This window comes from Mytilus edulis, chromosome 14, assembly GCF_963676685.1.
Source record: "Mytilus edulis chromosome 14, xbMytEdul2.2, whole genome shotgun sequence".
Classification (NCBI taxonomy): Eukaryota; Metazoa; Mollusca; class Bivalvia; order Mytilida; family Mytilidae; genus Mytilus; species Mytilus edulis.
Window position 1 is genome coordinate 26,646,251 of NC_092357.1, and position 18,384 is coordinate 26,664,634.

The window sequence follows — 18,384 nt, forward strand, 5'->3', positions numbered from 1 at the left end:
TACAAGTTAGGATATATAAACATCATAAGATGGTGACAAGCAGCAAAGGAATCCTTTAAAATGTTTAAGATTTTATTTTCGTTCATTTCTTTTAACAGTTGTGAATATTATTCTGAATAATCTTCCTAAGACTTATTATTTCCTCCGTCCCTGACAAGGCGTGTTGAGACGGGTGGGTGTCCTGAAAAGGAGTGGTCAGGTGATATGCCCCTCTTATCTGACAATTTTTTATTTTAATTAACAGGGATGTTTGAAAAATTTGATCCGATTTTGGATCAGACAGGTTGAAGGGTGTAACAAAAAGCTGCAATTTCTCCAAAAAAAATACAAAATTTTTTCATGTTAAAAACTGCATTATTAGGCGAGTGATATGAGAGCCAAATTTACATTTTTAATGCACCTACCTAACACTCGGCTAAATTATATATCACTGAAAAGCTAAGAATGTGTACTTTCTAAATATCCCGGTCGTCAAAAGAAATTATGGTGCATTTTTTTTTAAATCGAGGTCAAAGGTCATGGGTGCAATTTCAATTCACGAATACTTCCAGTAGAAAAATCGAGTCAAAACAAATGCAAAAACGAAACAATTTGATAGGAATGCTGTATTACTGTTGGGAAAATATATTTCTATCATAGTATTAATATATTTTGGTTGATTTTAACGGTAACGCATGTTACGTAACGTTTTCTCTCGGAGTCTTTGAAAATCAACCATTAAGTCACACAAATGTATCTGTAGTCGCCCTTGCATTATCTAAATCTTATAATACCTCAATATCATTTGATTGCACGTATTTACAAACAAATATCTGCAAATTTGATATAAATAGTCCGAAACAAAATATTTGAAGCAAGGGGAAAATATAACATATGACGTATTTTTAATTGTTCAGAAAAGTCCCATGATGAGATGTACATTAAGATTGAGGAAGCGTATGGTCTCCTGTTACATTTAGTTTGAAAGCCTGCCGACCGCTTCAAGATCAGACCATCATAGGGCAGATTTTTTTTTATTATTGTAGTGCAATATGTTGAGTCTGGATCATACCGAAATTTCATTTACATCACTAAATCAGATATGATAATAGTACTAACTGACATTACTAAAATGAGTAAAGTGCTTCTAGTATATTTATATCAACAAATTGACAATTTTAATATAAAACATCACAAGGAAAATATGATAACTCATTGTACGTCAATAGTGTTTGATTTTACTTTAGTCTGCCGCCGTGTATCTTGAGATATCTAATTAATCAAACAACACTTGACAAAGTAGTTTGTACTTTTTTTAAACTACGCTAGTGATGACGTTCGGCTACTTTGACACTAAGTATTACTTTTTTATATCTTGTTTCACCGCTTCAAACGGAGGACAAGGTTATCGTTATATTGAACCTTCTATTTTGGCTTTCTTATGTTAAAATCCCGTTAGCGTATAACCTAAATGACCGAAACGTCGGTCCAATGGGATGTTGGACCAATAAGGTGTCGGAATATTACGATATCGGAATATTATAGCTTCATTTTAACTTGTAATCTCATCATTCTTATCGGTCAACATATCAATACAAAGACAACTTCCTTGACATGGGCATATATCAGTACAGCAGAGGTTTTAGTCAAAGCGGACACAAGATTCACTATATACAGATTGAATTAAAAATTGGGAATGGTCATGAGAGATTTGTCAAAGAGACACCAACCCGTTTAAAAAGCAGGCAACGGCCGAAGACCACCCAAGGGTCATCAATGCAACAAGAAACTCCCAAACCCAGAGGCGTTCTTCAGCTGGCCCCTAAACAAAAATGTACTAGTTTGAAATGATAATAGACGTCATACTAAGCTTAGAAATATACTCAAGAAATTAAAATAAAAAAATCATACAAAACTAAGAAAGGCCAGAGGCTCCTGACTTGGGACAGGCGCAAAATTGCGGCGGGGTTTAACAGTTTTTAGGAAATCTCAACCCTCCCCCTATACCTAAACCAATGCGTAAACAGATCAAATCTTGTAGGAACTTGGATGACGTCATACCGGACCGATGTAGCCTTTTTGCCAACCAAAGTCATACGGAGAACTTTTATTGTTTCTGTAGTTATGTCGACATTGTCTTGGATAAAATGTTCACCCCCAGAAGAGAAATAATGCCATATAGAATGTATGCCCCATTTTTAATTTTTCTAATCTCCTGATCGGTCAAACTTGTTAATAGTTATCAAAGGTGTGTCCATAAATACGGTGCATTTGTAATGATAAACCTAAATGAAAAAGAGTTAAAAAATATATATATAGATAATATACATTCTACTAAAGCCATACATCTAAGAACTTTGTCAATAGGAATACCGTAAGCTTTATTAACTGCCGCAGATACGCCATCATCCAAAAGACAATACAGAAATGTTTTCAAAGCAGTTGGCATAATTTCAATTGAATAATCTAGTGAAATGTTTTTAGATAATGGATATTCGTCTGATTGGATTACAACTTTACCTATCTGCTTCCGTAAAATACTAGTAGTTGTTAAAGTGCTTGCAACCAGTTTCACGGTCACTGCTCAGATCTTTAAATTTGACAGACAGTCATTTTAAACGGGTAATTTTAAAATTATAGAGCTACTGTATACAATATTAGATGTACCTTGGCCTTGTTGAGGCTGTATACATGTAACTAAAAATTGACCATATATTTTTAGTTTTTGTTGAAGCTGATAATATGTTGTGTAGTTTTCTCGGCGGCGTTCCTCTGGCAGAAATTAAGCCCGGTTAACTGATCAAGTAATTAAAGTTGTTAACCAGAATACTTCCTAATGTACAGGGACGTCATCTTTAATCGTCGAAATGTTAGTAAAAGCTGTTTTATGTTCAGAATTAAATAGCTCTTTACTTTCTGATTTCAAATTTTGTAGCAAATATTTAACGATGCAAGCTCGATGGTATAAAGATTTAATAGTAAAATTATCATGAGTTATTTTGTAAATCAGATCATTGTAGGAGATATATATAGTGACTCTCAATACAGCTTGAGTTTGCTCCTCAGATGATACCTTATGAAGTTGTGTAACTTGCTTATAGGCTTTATATATTTGCAAAATATATACAAACCGAGACAAATCAGAATAAGTTGTAGATCTACTGCCCTCGTTGATATATGAGAAGAGACTGGTCGGTAGAATTGGTACATGTAGTACAAAGTCTTTGTACAGACAAAACAGAAGATGATAGGTTGTGCTTACTTTTAGAATATTTATAGCAACTCTTATGATGTTTTGTATTTTCAAATGGGATGTTTTAATTTTTTTCATATTCATCGACCATTCCTCTGTAAACTTCATCTTTTTCCCGCTGCGGCAATACAACTGTATCTTCATTTAAGTGTTTAACTACATAGTTTCTATGCTTTTTAGCATAGAAAGGGTTTCATTGTGAACTGGACTGTGAAAATTTTACACGACTCGGAAGATTTTCTACAATTTTCCGATACAATTCCTTATTTAGAAAGGGGTGAATTCTACAGAACTCAAAACATATGTTTTACTTTGATTTGTTCTTAATTTCGGACGATTTTATATCTATTTAAGCTACACTGAAGTTAAAGATAGAAATAGAACCGTTTAAAAATGATTTATCGTACTCTAATAGCACTATTAGGTTCACGGAAATCGACTAATATATTCAGTAAAAAAACGATAACGAAATAGATAAGGGGTTCCTGAAACTATAGTGATTTTACCTAACATCATAAAATTACAGAAATTCGTGATTTTAAGAAATGTTGAGATAACGTCTTGATCTTGAATGAAAAAACGATAACTGATGAGTAATTTGGTGTGTTCTAAAACGGATAGAGTGCAAAAGCATTTAATAAAAAATTAATTGCAGATCCGAAAAGGTCCGGATTATGAAAATTTTCCTACAAAATATTGTTTTTCATTATTTTAAGAATATAATTCACTTAATTATTCTGTCTAAAACAAATGTAAAAGAAGAGATACGACTAATTTCATTTGCTTGAAAAACATTTCGTAATTTTATAATTTTCAACTTATTTCTGAAATAAACGTCAATTTTACAAAAACTGCACCGTACGATTTTGTGACGACCGGGCAAAAATCAAAGTTAAATCATTATTCTTTCATTTAAAAAAGAAATTAGCCGTGTGTTAGGTGGGTGCATTAAAGTCCTTAACTAGACGTCTTTTTCAAATATTACACTCGACTATATCCTGCAATCCACAAAAATGACGCATACACATATTTTTGTCTGAATGAAGGGGTTATCAGCCTTGTTTCACCTTCACTTCTCCATACTCGAAATTAACCTGCAACTTGAAACTCCAGATAATGACTTTCATTTATCCGTATTTGGTCCGATAACTTTATGAATCGTGTCATCAAGAAGGATACAAAAAAAAAACATATTCTAGTAAATTGTAATTGTTTTCTACTATAATTTTTTTTTATAAGTGATATGCATATCGTTTATTTTGTTGTCTATAAGAATATATAAGTAATTTCGTTGCTAAAATGGTCATCATAACATAATTTTCCCTTTGAATTTCAGAAAAAAACTGACTATCTATAAAAAAACTGTGGTACGAATGCCAATGAGACAATTCTCCACTAGAGACCAAATGACAAAGAAATAAATAACAATAGATCTTATTTTGGCCTTTAACAAAAAACCCATACCACATAGTAATCTAATCTATTTATTTTTCTATCCTACTTAATTTTTCACCAGTTTAAAAAAAAACACGTTACAGTTAAGTAATTTACTTTTATCCTGCAATTAGCTAGTTATTGTGTGCAAATAACGGGTAAACAACATTTTGTTTTGCTTTGTTTGTACATGTACAAATAAATTTTCCTGCTACCCGCTTCCATGTTGATTAATCGGTAATATGGATATTTCTTTATGGGTAATAGTTCATATTGAGGTCTGGGTAATAGTTAATTTTAAGGTTTTCTCCGTTTCAATAACTGTAAAAATCAAAGACAATGGTTAAGATTTAAACAAATTATGCTCAAATACCAGGTGTAAATTGTAAACAATATATGTACATTGTCAGAAATACAAAATGTATTAAATCTCGCTGTGAAACAGGAGAAAATTCGGTAAGCCTCGCTTTTCGACCTGTTTCTAAAGCTCGTACAAATAAATTTCACGTTTACCGACAAAGTACATTTATAATCAATAAGTTAGTCCAGTTGTTGATATGAATTTATCTTTTTGTTCAATATTTTAACGAATATCGTCGTATAAATTAGAAACATCAACCTATTTTCCGAACGGAGAGTCATAAATGCAATGAATATTATTGCGGGATATACGGTATAAACGATAAGCTTCGATGTGTTTAGTTATGAACGCGAATGGTTCGATATAGCTAAATACACAATTTAGCCAAATGTTCATAAAAGGGATTTGCTGCACATCATTATTTTGAGAAATCTTATTTTAAAAAATATAACATTTCATACAAATATACTCTTTTCGATCTAAATGTTATCATTCTAAAATATATTTTGACAGTTTCTGTTAAATATTGCCATTTTTAGATATATCTGTCCCCCTTTTCTCGGTTACTGTTAAAGCGAGACAGTCTTTTTTTGTTTAGAGCTAGCGAGGCATGACGTTCAATTGATTCAACCCAAATTATCTTCAAAGTGCGGAAACAATCTTGAATTGATGCAATCTTGTTCGCCTTGAAATCGACGTAACATATTTAGTCAAAATTCTTTAAAAAAAAAATCACCTATAACGAAAAGAAAACTGTGACAGACTTTAACACGACAGGGAAGGCTTAAATTCTTCTGTAATTTTCCTGCTACTGATTATAAATTAAGAAAGTTCACTTGTCATGTTTTGTATTGTTGGAATTTCGAAACCCTCTTGCTCATCCGTTTACAGCACCTTAAACAATTGCCAGCTAACTCCCAGTTTTCAAAAATCTTTCAATGTGCAGTATGTCATTGATACGAATTGAGTTCTCAAAATGAATCAAGATAAAATAAAGATAATAAGACATTTGTAAAAAATATAAAACCTTTGTTATGTTTTATTAATTTTTGAGAACATCTATATGTTAAAGATGTTAATCAAAGTACAGGAGTACTGAACATCGGATGACCGCAAGTTCGTGTGGACGGTCACAAGCACTGTCTCAGAAAACCAAATCGCATCTCTTTACCTGAAAGTGACGTTAAAGTACTGATATATATTGTTTTTCTGTGCGTGGATGATAAATTCAACCTCATCGTAGAAGTGATACAAATCAGTAAACTCTGTTTTTTTGTTTGTAATACATTATTTTAATATTTGTAAATTACAGTTACATGTATATATAATTTTTATTCATTTGTATATCATTCTATTGCACTATATTAATTATAGTGCTGTGCACGTGCATGGTGGACACTCTTCTGTTTTTCTGATAGATTGAATTTCAGTGGGCATTATAATTTTCCAGCAAAACATTCAATGTCCCACGCAGAGAGAGGGAGAAAAGACAGATAACTCTGCATGGGAGATTTCAAACGTTCTTGAGATATTCTTCCGCATGCGGTTACACACTTTTCTATACGTGTGTATAAATATTAAAGATTTTTTACTTTATTTATGTTTCTAACGAGTTTAACGACATTTTCATATCATTAATATATGCTAAAAAAAATATATATTTTTAGGAGTATCCATTTGAAACGAATTAAGAATAAGTGATAAGGAATGTAATTTTGCACTCGATAATATCTGCGTATTTATTATAATAATGTTTATAGGTCGGTTACAATCTTAAAACGAAGGTAACGAAATGGAAATTAAGGCCACAGCAATACACATGAATGCCCTCACGGTCATCCGATGTAAAATTATAGAGAAGTTGTTCATTAAGATATCATTAGATAAAAAACACACGGACCTATTTTTTTTTTCTCTTTTTGTCTTCTCATTGAATGACCTGTGGCGGAACCAGAATTTTTGAAAAAGATGGAGCTGCGTTTGTTGGTTCTATAAGCAGTTTGATTAAGAGGAGGCTCTGGACTCATTTTTGCCAAAACTCCCTGCTTATTCAAAAATCAAATACAAGATGAGAGATGGCGGGAAAATATCTTCGTCCTCGGTCAATATAATCTGAATAGACGCATTTATAATGTGTTGACCTTGTCAAAAGTCTACAATTCGTAAATGTAATTCGGCGCCTTCCAAAACCATATGTTATGATTATGTATGCAAGATATGGCGACCTATGAAATGACCCGCTTGGTGCAGATGAAAGAGAACATTACATAAATAAGGCCGTTAGTGCTCTCGTTTGAATTGGTTTACATAATCTTTTTCGGGGCCTTTTATTGTTGACTATGCGGTATGGGCTTTGCTTATTATTGAAGGCCGTACGGTGACATAAAGTTGTTAATTTCTGTGTCATTGTGGTCTCTTGTGGAGAGTTGTCTCATTGGCAATAATACCACGTCTTCTTTTTTATATCAACTTATTTTCCGTTCACATTTTCCGTACAGAAATGAGGTTGCATTTTGTTTTTTACATGTAGCTTTCTTCTTGCTTCGAATTACAGGGCAGAGCTTTTAGTTTCAGGCGATATACACGCCATCTTGAAATAATTACTTGTCACATATAAATTCTGTTTGTTTGCTTCATGATGTGGTTGATATTCAGCAACAACTATTGACTTAAATGAGATAAATAATTACAGACTGTTCTCTTCTAAGGATATTAAGCCATCAAATGCCAGACAATTAACTATGTGTATTACATTTCAGATCAAATGATATTAATTCATGATCGTTTTATTATGCATATATTACACACTGAAATTGAAAATTGAAATATCAATCATTAATACGTCTTTATTTGCATTGCTAATCTGCAATATGCACGATTTGTTTTCTAAAAAATGTCCCTGTACAATGTTTTCAAAAATGCATTAATTGTATTTTATGACTTTTGTCAATCTAGGCACACTTCCAGAGAGACAAACCTCGAAAATCGTGTCTATATATTTGTAAATATTTTAATTTTCAACAAGTAAAGTGAACAAAATATAAAAAGAATGGATGTTTAACGCACACTCTTTAAATAGAACAAAACACTAAATATTTATATAACATTTTTATATCAATCAATATATAAAAATACATTTCCAATACTAAATCAACAACCCCATGCAAATATATTACCTTCAGTTCAAATTCAGCATCCATTGGATATTACCTTGAAAAAGAATACTGCGAAGTAGTTCAGAGCTTTTTAGAAAGCTAAAATTTACAATTTTCAAAATGTATATCACTGATGCGTTTTGTTTAAATCTGTGTCATAAAAGCGTTTACCAGAACGTAATAGGTGTTTGCACATAACGTAATTGGTGTTTGGACAAAACGTAATAGGTGTTTGCACCTAACGTAAAAGATGTTTAGACAGAATGTAATAGGCATTTGCACAAAGCGTTATCGGTGTTTGCACATAATGTAAGCGGTATTTGCACATAACGTAATAGTGTTTGCACATAATGATGTAGTTGTTATACATAACTTAATAGGTTTTTGCACATAACGCAATAGGTGTTTGCACATAAGGTAAACTATGTTTGCACATAGGGTAAACGATGTTTGCACATAAGGGGAACGCTGTTTGCACATAAGGTAAACGAGGTTTGCACAAAACGTATAAGTAGTTTGCACATAATGTAAAAGACATTTGCACATGACGTAATGAATGCTCACAGAGAGTATCGATTTTTCGACAAAACGCATAGGAACTATACCATGATGTGTTTTGTTTTTCACTGGAGAAACATATGTATTAACACAACATAACGCCAAAAGACTATAATATCATGAGGTTTCTTGATTGACAACATATTTGTTACGTTCGGAGGACGTGTTTTTCAACAGACTGTCGGCATTCCAATGGGAACAAACTGTGCCCCTCTACTCGCCGACTTGTTTCTTTATTATTATGAGGCTGACTTCATGCAGGAACTTCTTAGGAAGAAAGATAAGAAGTTAGCAATATCCTTTAACTCTACTTTCCGCTATATAGATGATGTTCTTTCACTAAACAATTCAAAATTTGGTGACTATGTGGAACGCATCTATCCAATCGAACTAGAGATAAAGGATACTACAGATACAGTTAAGTCGGCTTCATATCTTGACTTACATCTAGAAATTGACAATGAAGGTCGGTTGAAAACAAAACTTTACGACAAAAGAGATGATTTCAGCTTTCCAATTGTGAACTTTCCATTTCTAAGTAGCAAAAATCCAGCAGCACCTGCATACGGGGTATATATCTCCCAATTGATACGATATTCCCGTGCTTGCATTTCCTATCATGATTTTCTTGATAGAGGTTTGCTGCTCACAAGGAAGTTATTAAACCAAGAATTCCAAATGGTGAAGTTGAAATCATCCCTTCGTAAATTTTACGGACGCCATCACGAGTTGGTTGACCGTTATGGAATAACCGTTTCACAAATGATATCGGATATGTTCCTTACGTCGTAACTACAATCCCCTTCCCTTTCATGAATATGACCTACCGAATTAGACTATTTACCGGATTTGTAATCACATAAGCAACACGACGGGTGCCACATGTGGAGCAGAATCTGCTTACCCTTCCGGAGCACCTGAGATCACCCCTAGTTTTTGGTGGGGTTCGTGTTGTTTATTCTTTAGTTTTCTATGTTGTGTCGTGTGTACTATTGTTTTTCTGTTTGTCTTTTTTATTTTTAGCCATGGCGTTGTCAGTTTGTTTTAGATTTATGAGTTTGACCGTCCCTTTGGTATCTTTCGTCCCTCTTCTTTTACATAGAACAAAGGTGTATCAACACAAAACCTTTAGAACATTCGGCATAACAATCACATTTGAGACAGGGCGCAATTTTTAACTGACTTATGTAAAATGAGAATAGACAGAACATAGATGAAATATGAGAGAATGTAAAGGTGGTTGATCATAAAGTTTCGAAGTATTCACAGAATATATAGTAATAAAAGCATGATGTAATGCCCATTGTACACACCAAGTTTAGCAATGACAAATCATACTACTGTTTGACCAAACAAATAACTAATTGACATAACACAGAGATGCCGTGTCATGAAATACAGACATTTACACATAACATAAAGAAGAAATGATAGGATGTAAAGACAAAGCGACAGAACACATTGAATATTTACACTATAAGACAGTTCCGGCGTTCCATAGAAAACTATTAGAACACTTTCTTTGCATTAGATGCGGTCATAGCACTTGAAACCTAATATAAAATAAAATGTTAAATCTGGTATTTAAGATGAGTTTATTTGCAACCACTGGATCGATGCTACTGCTGGTGTCACCATCCCAGTAGCCAGCACTTCTGTATTTACATTAACTATTATTGATGTGTTCAAAATTATTAACTAACTGTTGACATAACTTTGAGTTATAGAAAAACTAAGGCTTTTCTATCTCAGAAATACATTACCGTAGCTGTATTTGGCAAAACAAAAAACAAAAAAATTAGGAATTTTTGGTCCTGCATACTCTTCAACTTCGTACTTTATTTGGCCTTTTAAACATTTTTTTTTATTCGAGCGTCACCGATGTGGAATGCCTGAAGTAACGAAACAGGATGAAAACAACGCACTGAACTGTTGTCTATACTTGTTCAATTAGCAATCACAATTCTATATTGAATATGATATTCATTAAGTCGCATTTTGTTCATGGTTTCAAATAGCATTTTTTTTTATCGGCGACTGTTTTTAAGAGTAGATTAAACACAGGGGTGGCAGAATAATTCTGCTACTTATTTTTACATTTTGAAGGATTGATAAAGTTGCAAGAGGCGAGTGACGTCTTACCAATGATCCAAATTATAATTGCAATACAATTTCATGCAATAAATAATAGAAATATTACTGTAAGTTTATTTGACTCATTTCCATTGTTTTAGTCTATAACTTCTATTTTTCAATGTATTAATGTAATAGCAAAGTTTAATTTGTACTGTACTGTACAGTGAAATAATTCCGGCGTATTCAGAAATGTAGATTAATATTTATAAAAATGTAATAGCGCTATTTTTAAGTCGGTTCATACAATCATAAGGCTATAAAGGCAAGATATAGACAACCTTAAAAAAAAGAACAAACAAACTTTTTGCAAACATTATGCTTGATATAGCAAACACAAAAACGAAAATCAGTGATCCAAAACAATATATCTATTGTTTTGCGATTGTATTTTTTTATCAAACCTCCGTGAAAAATCTATCATCACCAAATGTCATTTAAACGATTATTTAATAAAGAAAGTATATATACTATATACAATACATTGTAGATATACTTTTCAATATTTAAATGCAAGTAGGTTTAACAACTTTTAGATTTTGAACTGTTCTTTGACGGAAGAAAATACATGGCAAATCAGTATATCTTCCTTTTTATCAAGCTATGAGTATCTAATTTGATAAGTATGTATAGTTTTAACTTCTTTGTAGAATTATTTATTATTAAAAAAATGAGAAGAAATGGAGAAGTATGATTATTAATGTACCTATGAAAGAATCATCCACCGTAGTTAAAATTAAGTGGTAGTAAGAAGTATTTATTATTGGGATCGTAGGCTTTCACAATAAAACTTCTAACCTTAGTTTTGGAAATAAAAATGCACCGAAGTTAAAAACGTGAAACAATTGAAACGGAACATTTTTTTTTTGGTCTGCCATTTTAGACAATCACTGAATAGAGCATCGTAACATCTTTTATTCACTCTATCGATTATGTTTGTATTTAATCTCGCAATTATGAAATTACACAAGTCATGAGTAGTCCTTCAGTTTATTATTCATCCTTTTTTAAGATTGAAATAAAGGCAAAGTATACAAGTGTCATCAATTGATTGAGAAAAGAAAAAAAAATCAGGGTGACAAACTTTTTTTTATATTTCATGCTTTATAAAACTAGAAACTGTTAAAAAAAATACTTCGATATACCATGTATAAGTCTATTATTTCTCTAGCTCATCGTGATTACAATGCATTAATTTATAAACGAAAACTCCTCATAGTCATAGATAATATATAGAAAGGTGATTGGTGTTTGTAGAAAACGCAGGTATCATATTTTTTAGAATTATCTGGTCAATACTACAGAAAAGCCGAATGAACTAAATGTACACTCCAAATATGGGGATCAAGATGGTGGACCTTCATTCTGTTTTCCCTGATTATGTTAATTCATATCTTTTCTTTATATTGTAACACCACTCTATTCTCGGATTTTCATTGTGTTGGTCTATATTCCGTTTAATTGTAGATAAACAATGCCAGGAAAATCAAAATAATATGGCGTGTTGATCAATTATTCGCTATGATGTAATCTCCCGACAGACCACATACATATAAATGTAAATTGCGTGACTCGTAAGTAATATTAGTGTTATAATCATAATTTAATTACGGATTATGTAAACAGTCTGAAATGAAACACGTCAATAATAAGATATGTTATGCTACCAAATCATAGAAATATCCAACAGAGACCGACGTACGTTAATGTTAGCAAATATAAGTTACAGATCAGTTTGCAATGATAAGAAAAATAAGCTATTAACGGTGTGCAGTCTTGGAAAGAAACAACACTGCGTTAATCAGATGATCTTGCTGTTTCTTCCTTTTTAAATATTTTTTATCGGATTTGACGGTTAGTAGTAAACGCTTCAAATGACCGCTTAACAACTTTTTGAAGTTTTGATGTCCCCAGTTTTTATTTGTGACCTTCATTTAACCTCTTATCAATTTATTAGAGTTTAATACCAGTAAACCTCTTCAGCCGGAATTCATGACGCTTTTTAAGTTAAACTAAAACCTTCGTTGACGTACACATTTTTTAATACTCGTGAATGTTTTATTGTTGTGTTTGAAGAACGTAAAAAGAAAAAAGAATAACACAAATAAATGTGTAAAGATTGTGAATTATTATAAATAACAATATGACATATATTTTGACTTTTAAATTTTTTTTGATTAATATAAAATCAAACAAGAATGATTTAGGATTGTATTAAGTAACATCTTCATCTATTGATTAGATGGTCATAAGGCATTGCCAAGTCATATCTTGTAGGAAAAAATTAGAAACTGTTAAATTATAGGCAAAGACACCCAAGATATGTTAGATTTAGAACAAAAATTCACTTGTTGGAAAGTTACCCGAGGTCCATAAAATAAGTTCCAGTTCTTCCATTTGTGGATAGGCCTATCCACAACAAACATCAACCGAGACATTCTGTCTAGCCCTTATCACATACATGTACCAAGTAGTCGAATTACCTACACATTTTACACAATCTTGAAAATGTTGATTATTTTAATGACTTTTTTCATTTTGATTGTTTGGAACATCTACTTACTGGGGTTTTACTAATTAGTTGAAGGAAGCACGGTAAAAGTAACTATCTTTAAGTCTCTGGTGGAAAATGGTCTTATTTGCAGATCAAAACACCTTTTCGTGGTTTACTCTTTGACTGACAAGATAAATTGTTTACTGAATATACAGTATACGGTTACAAGGAATCAATGGGCTGTGGATATTTTGAGAAAAAAAGAAGAGAGTTAGCATATAACGTAACACCTTCTGATCATAATTGTGATAAATCTATTCCCATGCTGAAAAGTAGCAGATCATTTTCAATAAAGGATGTATTCATTAGAAGCGTAGGCGATATTTGGTTAAGACCAACCACGTACAGTTGATTGTTTTACGACAAACAATTCAAATAGAATTTTAAATTATCTCAAAGGAAATATTACAGTTTCTTTATACATTTCATATTCTGATTTCTTGAGGGAACACATAAAAGCACAATTAAAAGCGAAGTGTAATGAATGTTATGGTTTGGTTTTTGTATGCACAACCCTGTAAATAGAATTTAAGTGTTCGACGCAAACACGAATCAATCGCAAGGTTAATAGCCTTACGAAATATAAACTATTGTCCGTTCGAACATTTACTACTTCCAGCTGTGTGGTCATTATAGTTTCTAGCACGAACACAAACTCCGAAATTAGCCAATCAAAATATTTTATTTGGTGGTTCAAGCACAACTAAGTAAAACTTTACGAAGTGAACCCAAGTATTCACATGAGTTATGAACATATTTATACGTAGAGTGGTAGTATAGATCGAAGTAGTTTACAGATATTAAATGGCATTAACCCTTTAGAAAGATATATATTATGGTTAAATTCGAATTTAAAAACTAGGGAAGAAACGCAAATGAAATATTTTTGCACCAATGAAAATATCGCTGACGTGTTTTGTATGTATGCATCTATGATTATGTTTTATTTTGGGACGGCAACTATTAAAAATATTAAACGAAAATAATGTATACTTTACTCTTATTTTTCATTGGGTTATAATTAGATGAAACATGCATTGACAAGTACATTTTGATGTCAGGAAGTGTGGTTGATTGTATGGGATAATATGAAAAGAAACTGGAAATAATCTATTGAAAGAAAACACGTATCTTTCAGTCATTCGACAAGATTTTCAATATCTAGAAAAAAACTCTGTTTATTAAAATAATATTACCACCCGTATTGTCATTGTTAATAAGTTAACAATATAATAAACATTGTTGGGATACATATCCTTCAGAAACAAATCATATACAGGACGTAAATTAATTTGTTAGGGATGTATATCGTTGAAAAATGGTTAGTACAAATTGTATTTATTTGACAAAAGTGCAGGTATTTTTATATGTATTTGCTTCTGGATGATTTTGCATTAAACTATATATTACATGTAACATGTGTAATTATGTTCGCAATCTTAAAAATTCAACAAAACGTTAGAATTGTACAATTGTGATGTCGTTATTTTGATCGGTCTATATATTTTAAAAGTAATATTGTATTAAGGTATCACATAACACAGATTTTTCCCACAAACGATATACAATGCAAAAATTTACACACAACATACCAGATTAAGAATTTCAACTGTGGTGTGTTGTCTGTAATAATTGAATATTTCATCAAATGTAAGGGTTGTAAAAACGTTCAGCATTTACGTATGCTTTAGTTTAGAGCACTAAGCAGTTTACGACATCAATGAAACCAACATGAAATCTGAGTCAACAAGCAATTTTACATTTGAAAAGCATATTCATCTTACACATTGACGGAAATGATAATCATGAGTGATATCACATCAGTCGAATAACTTCTCATAAACGATACAAAATGTTGCAAACAAGGTTCATGTTGTCTATTTGTGATAATATCAGGTATAACAAATTATTTAAAATGATCCGAAACTTCAGACATTATGGTTTATTTCTGATTGACTGTTGATACCGTTATCTCTATCAAAATCACCTGTCATAGATTATTCCAAAAATTACTTTGATTTGTTAAAAAACAAAAATATAGTATCATATTTGTAGTTAAAACAATAACGATTCATTTTATGAATGATATATTTTTTCGTGGAGAGATCAATTAGAGGTTTCTAAAAAAAAAGGGAAGTTATAAAAATACCAAACTCAAGACTAAATTAAAAAAACACAAAACAACTGACATGTTCCTGACTTGCAACATGCATTTTTTCTTATGTATGAAATGGTTCATTAAATCTCGTCTGAAAGCTAGCTTATCCTCTCATCTTGTATAAAAGTCGCATACAATTCCGTTATATTGACAACCGTGAGTGAATAGAACGAACAAACAGGCATAATACGTACACAGAGGCAACAGTAGGATACCGCAGTTATAAAGTCATAAATAGATTGAGAGAAAACAAATCAGGGTTACAAAATAAACCGAGATAAACCAATCAACTATAAGAGGAAAACAACGAAACAACAGAAACACTGATAATGCAAAACACATAAAAAAGAACTATAAGATAACAACTGTCATTTTTTCCTGACTTGGTACATAACATTTAAAAAAAAAATAGTGAGTTGAACCTGGTTTAGAGGCTAGCCAAAACATCATGCTTTTACGACAATGCTAAATATAACATTAACATAACAACATGTCATAACAGGAATACCGTATAAATTAATGCAAGAACACTCAGAACAGAGAAATACATAAATAATGTAATACTATATTTCGACATGCCTCAGTCTTTTTATCTGAACGTCACTGATGAGTCTTATGTAGACCAAACGCGTGTCTGACGTTTTAAATTACAAGCCTGTTACCTTTAATAACTACAACGAATTAAAACAAATACCTTAAATTAATTGAGGAAAGTATCAAAAAACAGCATAATATCATAACGAACTATGCGCAACAAGAATGCATTTTTGAGGGTACAACTTCTATACGAGAATCGTCTTTTTGCATCGTCTATTGAAAGTCCAATACTGTATACATGATTTAGAACCCTTGTAAGAATTTTGCCAGGATCTCGAGTATGTAACCTATTTTGAATCAAAATTTTAGCACCTTTTCAACGTAAATACATAAATGGATTTCATTTTAGAATATCATAACTTTAACATGTTCATAACTTGGAATATCTATTACCTGTCGTTTTTTTTAATCAGTTGAAGGTCGTATGTTGCATAATTATCTTTCAGTCTGGTGGATGTTCATTTGTAATCACAAACCAATGTAATTTTAATTGTTTACTTTTTGACTGACAAAGATAAATTGTCTAATAAATACCAACCAACAGCTAACAACATGAACATACAATCATTGAACTATACATACTTTCAAGTAAATAGAGTAAGCATTTTATTTTTTATTTTAATCAGAAATATGATTTGTCTATTTCCCTGCCGAAAAGATCAAGATCATTTTCACTAAGGAGTATATTAACTGGAAGCGTAGGCGATAAATGATTAAGACCATGTACAATGCAATTCATTAAGTTACGGCTGAACAAGCTACATCAAATTACATTTTATCTCGGAGGAAATATTACCGTTTTTTTCATACTTGTGATAATCGGATTTCTTGCGGGGATGAATGATCGTGGTCTATCCCTTGCATTAGTATGGAAACTTCGAGAGGTATGAGACAAGTTGTACAACTTCTTATAAGCGTTATTAATATATAATACGCGTAAAATGTAGGAAAACGTTTCGTCTTATCTTTTTGCGATAATATCAGATATTAAACTTTATTTTGAAAGATCAGTAACGTAAAACTTCAAGAGGTATTCCTGATTGAATGCTGATGCAGTTATCTCTTATCTAAACCACCTGTCATGAATTATTCAGCAGATCACTTTGATTTGTTGAAAATAAAAATATTATAAAAATTTAGTTAAAAATATCACAAGTCTTGTCTATAAATTATATAAAACAAAGTAAAATCTTAAAATTGTCCCTGTTGGAATCTATGTCAATGTATGTAGAGGTTCTTGATTATGGAATGATGTCCTTGATTAATCTATATGTAAATAAAGAACTACAAAACCTACTTTACTACCGCTAATTGTCTATGTATAACATGTATGTATACTGCAAAGGAACATGGTACCTTATTTAGATCGTATGTAAACATGAACAAGTCTGACCAGGCAAATACGATTTTCTATCAATTTTACTGAAACGTTGTTAATGCTTTCAATTGTACACAAAGAGTGTTGTTAGACCAAAAACACGAACATTCACATTTACAAACGAACAAGCAAAAACATAAATGTTAGGGTCAACCGCATCTGTATTGGTTTCGTGTTAAAGGTCAAAATCTGTAATTGTTAGAATTTCTTGATGTTTCCGAAATGTTAAAGATTATTGAAGATATTTTCTGTAAAGCACGCACCAACTTATTGTTTTGTGATAGCGTACTAACGTGTTAGATAGAATTTGAAAGGATTGGAAAATTATTATAGAGTCCATCCTAATTCTGGTCAAGGATGTTCTTGTAAAAATCTGTACATTCAAATATGCCAAATATTGACACAGTTGCAATTGTCATCAATCTTTAGATAATAACAATTTTTACCAGTTAAAAAATTTAAAAAATCACTAGCAATTTATTTCCACTCTTACATGTCTTAGACTAAAAACTTGACTTGAAATACTGTTTTGAGATTGACGGACCTTTATTTAAAAAAATATCAACAGCGGTTAGGTGAAAAACTCAACATTTTCACATATAAAGAGTAACCTACTTCTTTGTAAATATTCAACTTTATCTTTTTGAAAATGTCATCTATAATGATTGTTCTAGTTTTAATAAAAAAAAAAATTCTCAAAAAATATACAATGTTATCGTCTTCTTTACGTATTTCTTCTCAGTTTTATAAAGTCGTCATGAACATCATCTGATATATCTTGATTCTTGTCTCAGCCGATATGCAATAAGTTACATAATCTGGGC

General features: G+C 31.6%; 1 protein-coding gene across 1 annotated transcript in view; it reads left to right on the forward strand.

Moving 5' to 3' along the window:
• LOC139504084 (cardioacceleratory peptide receptor-like) overlaps positions 1-18,384 on the forward strand; it is a 125,415-nt gene that overhangs the window by 95,495 nt on the left and 11,536 nt on the right. The gene's annotated exons all lie outside the window — the stretch shown is intronic.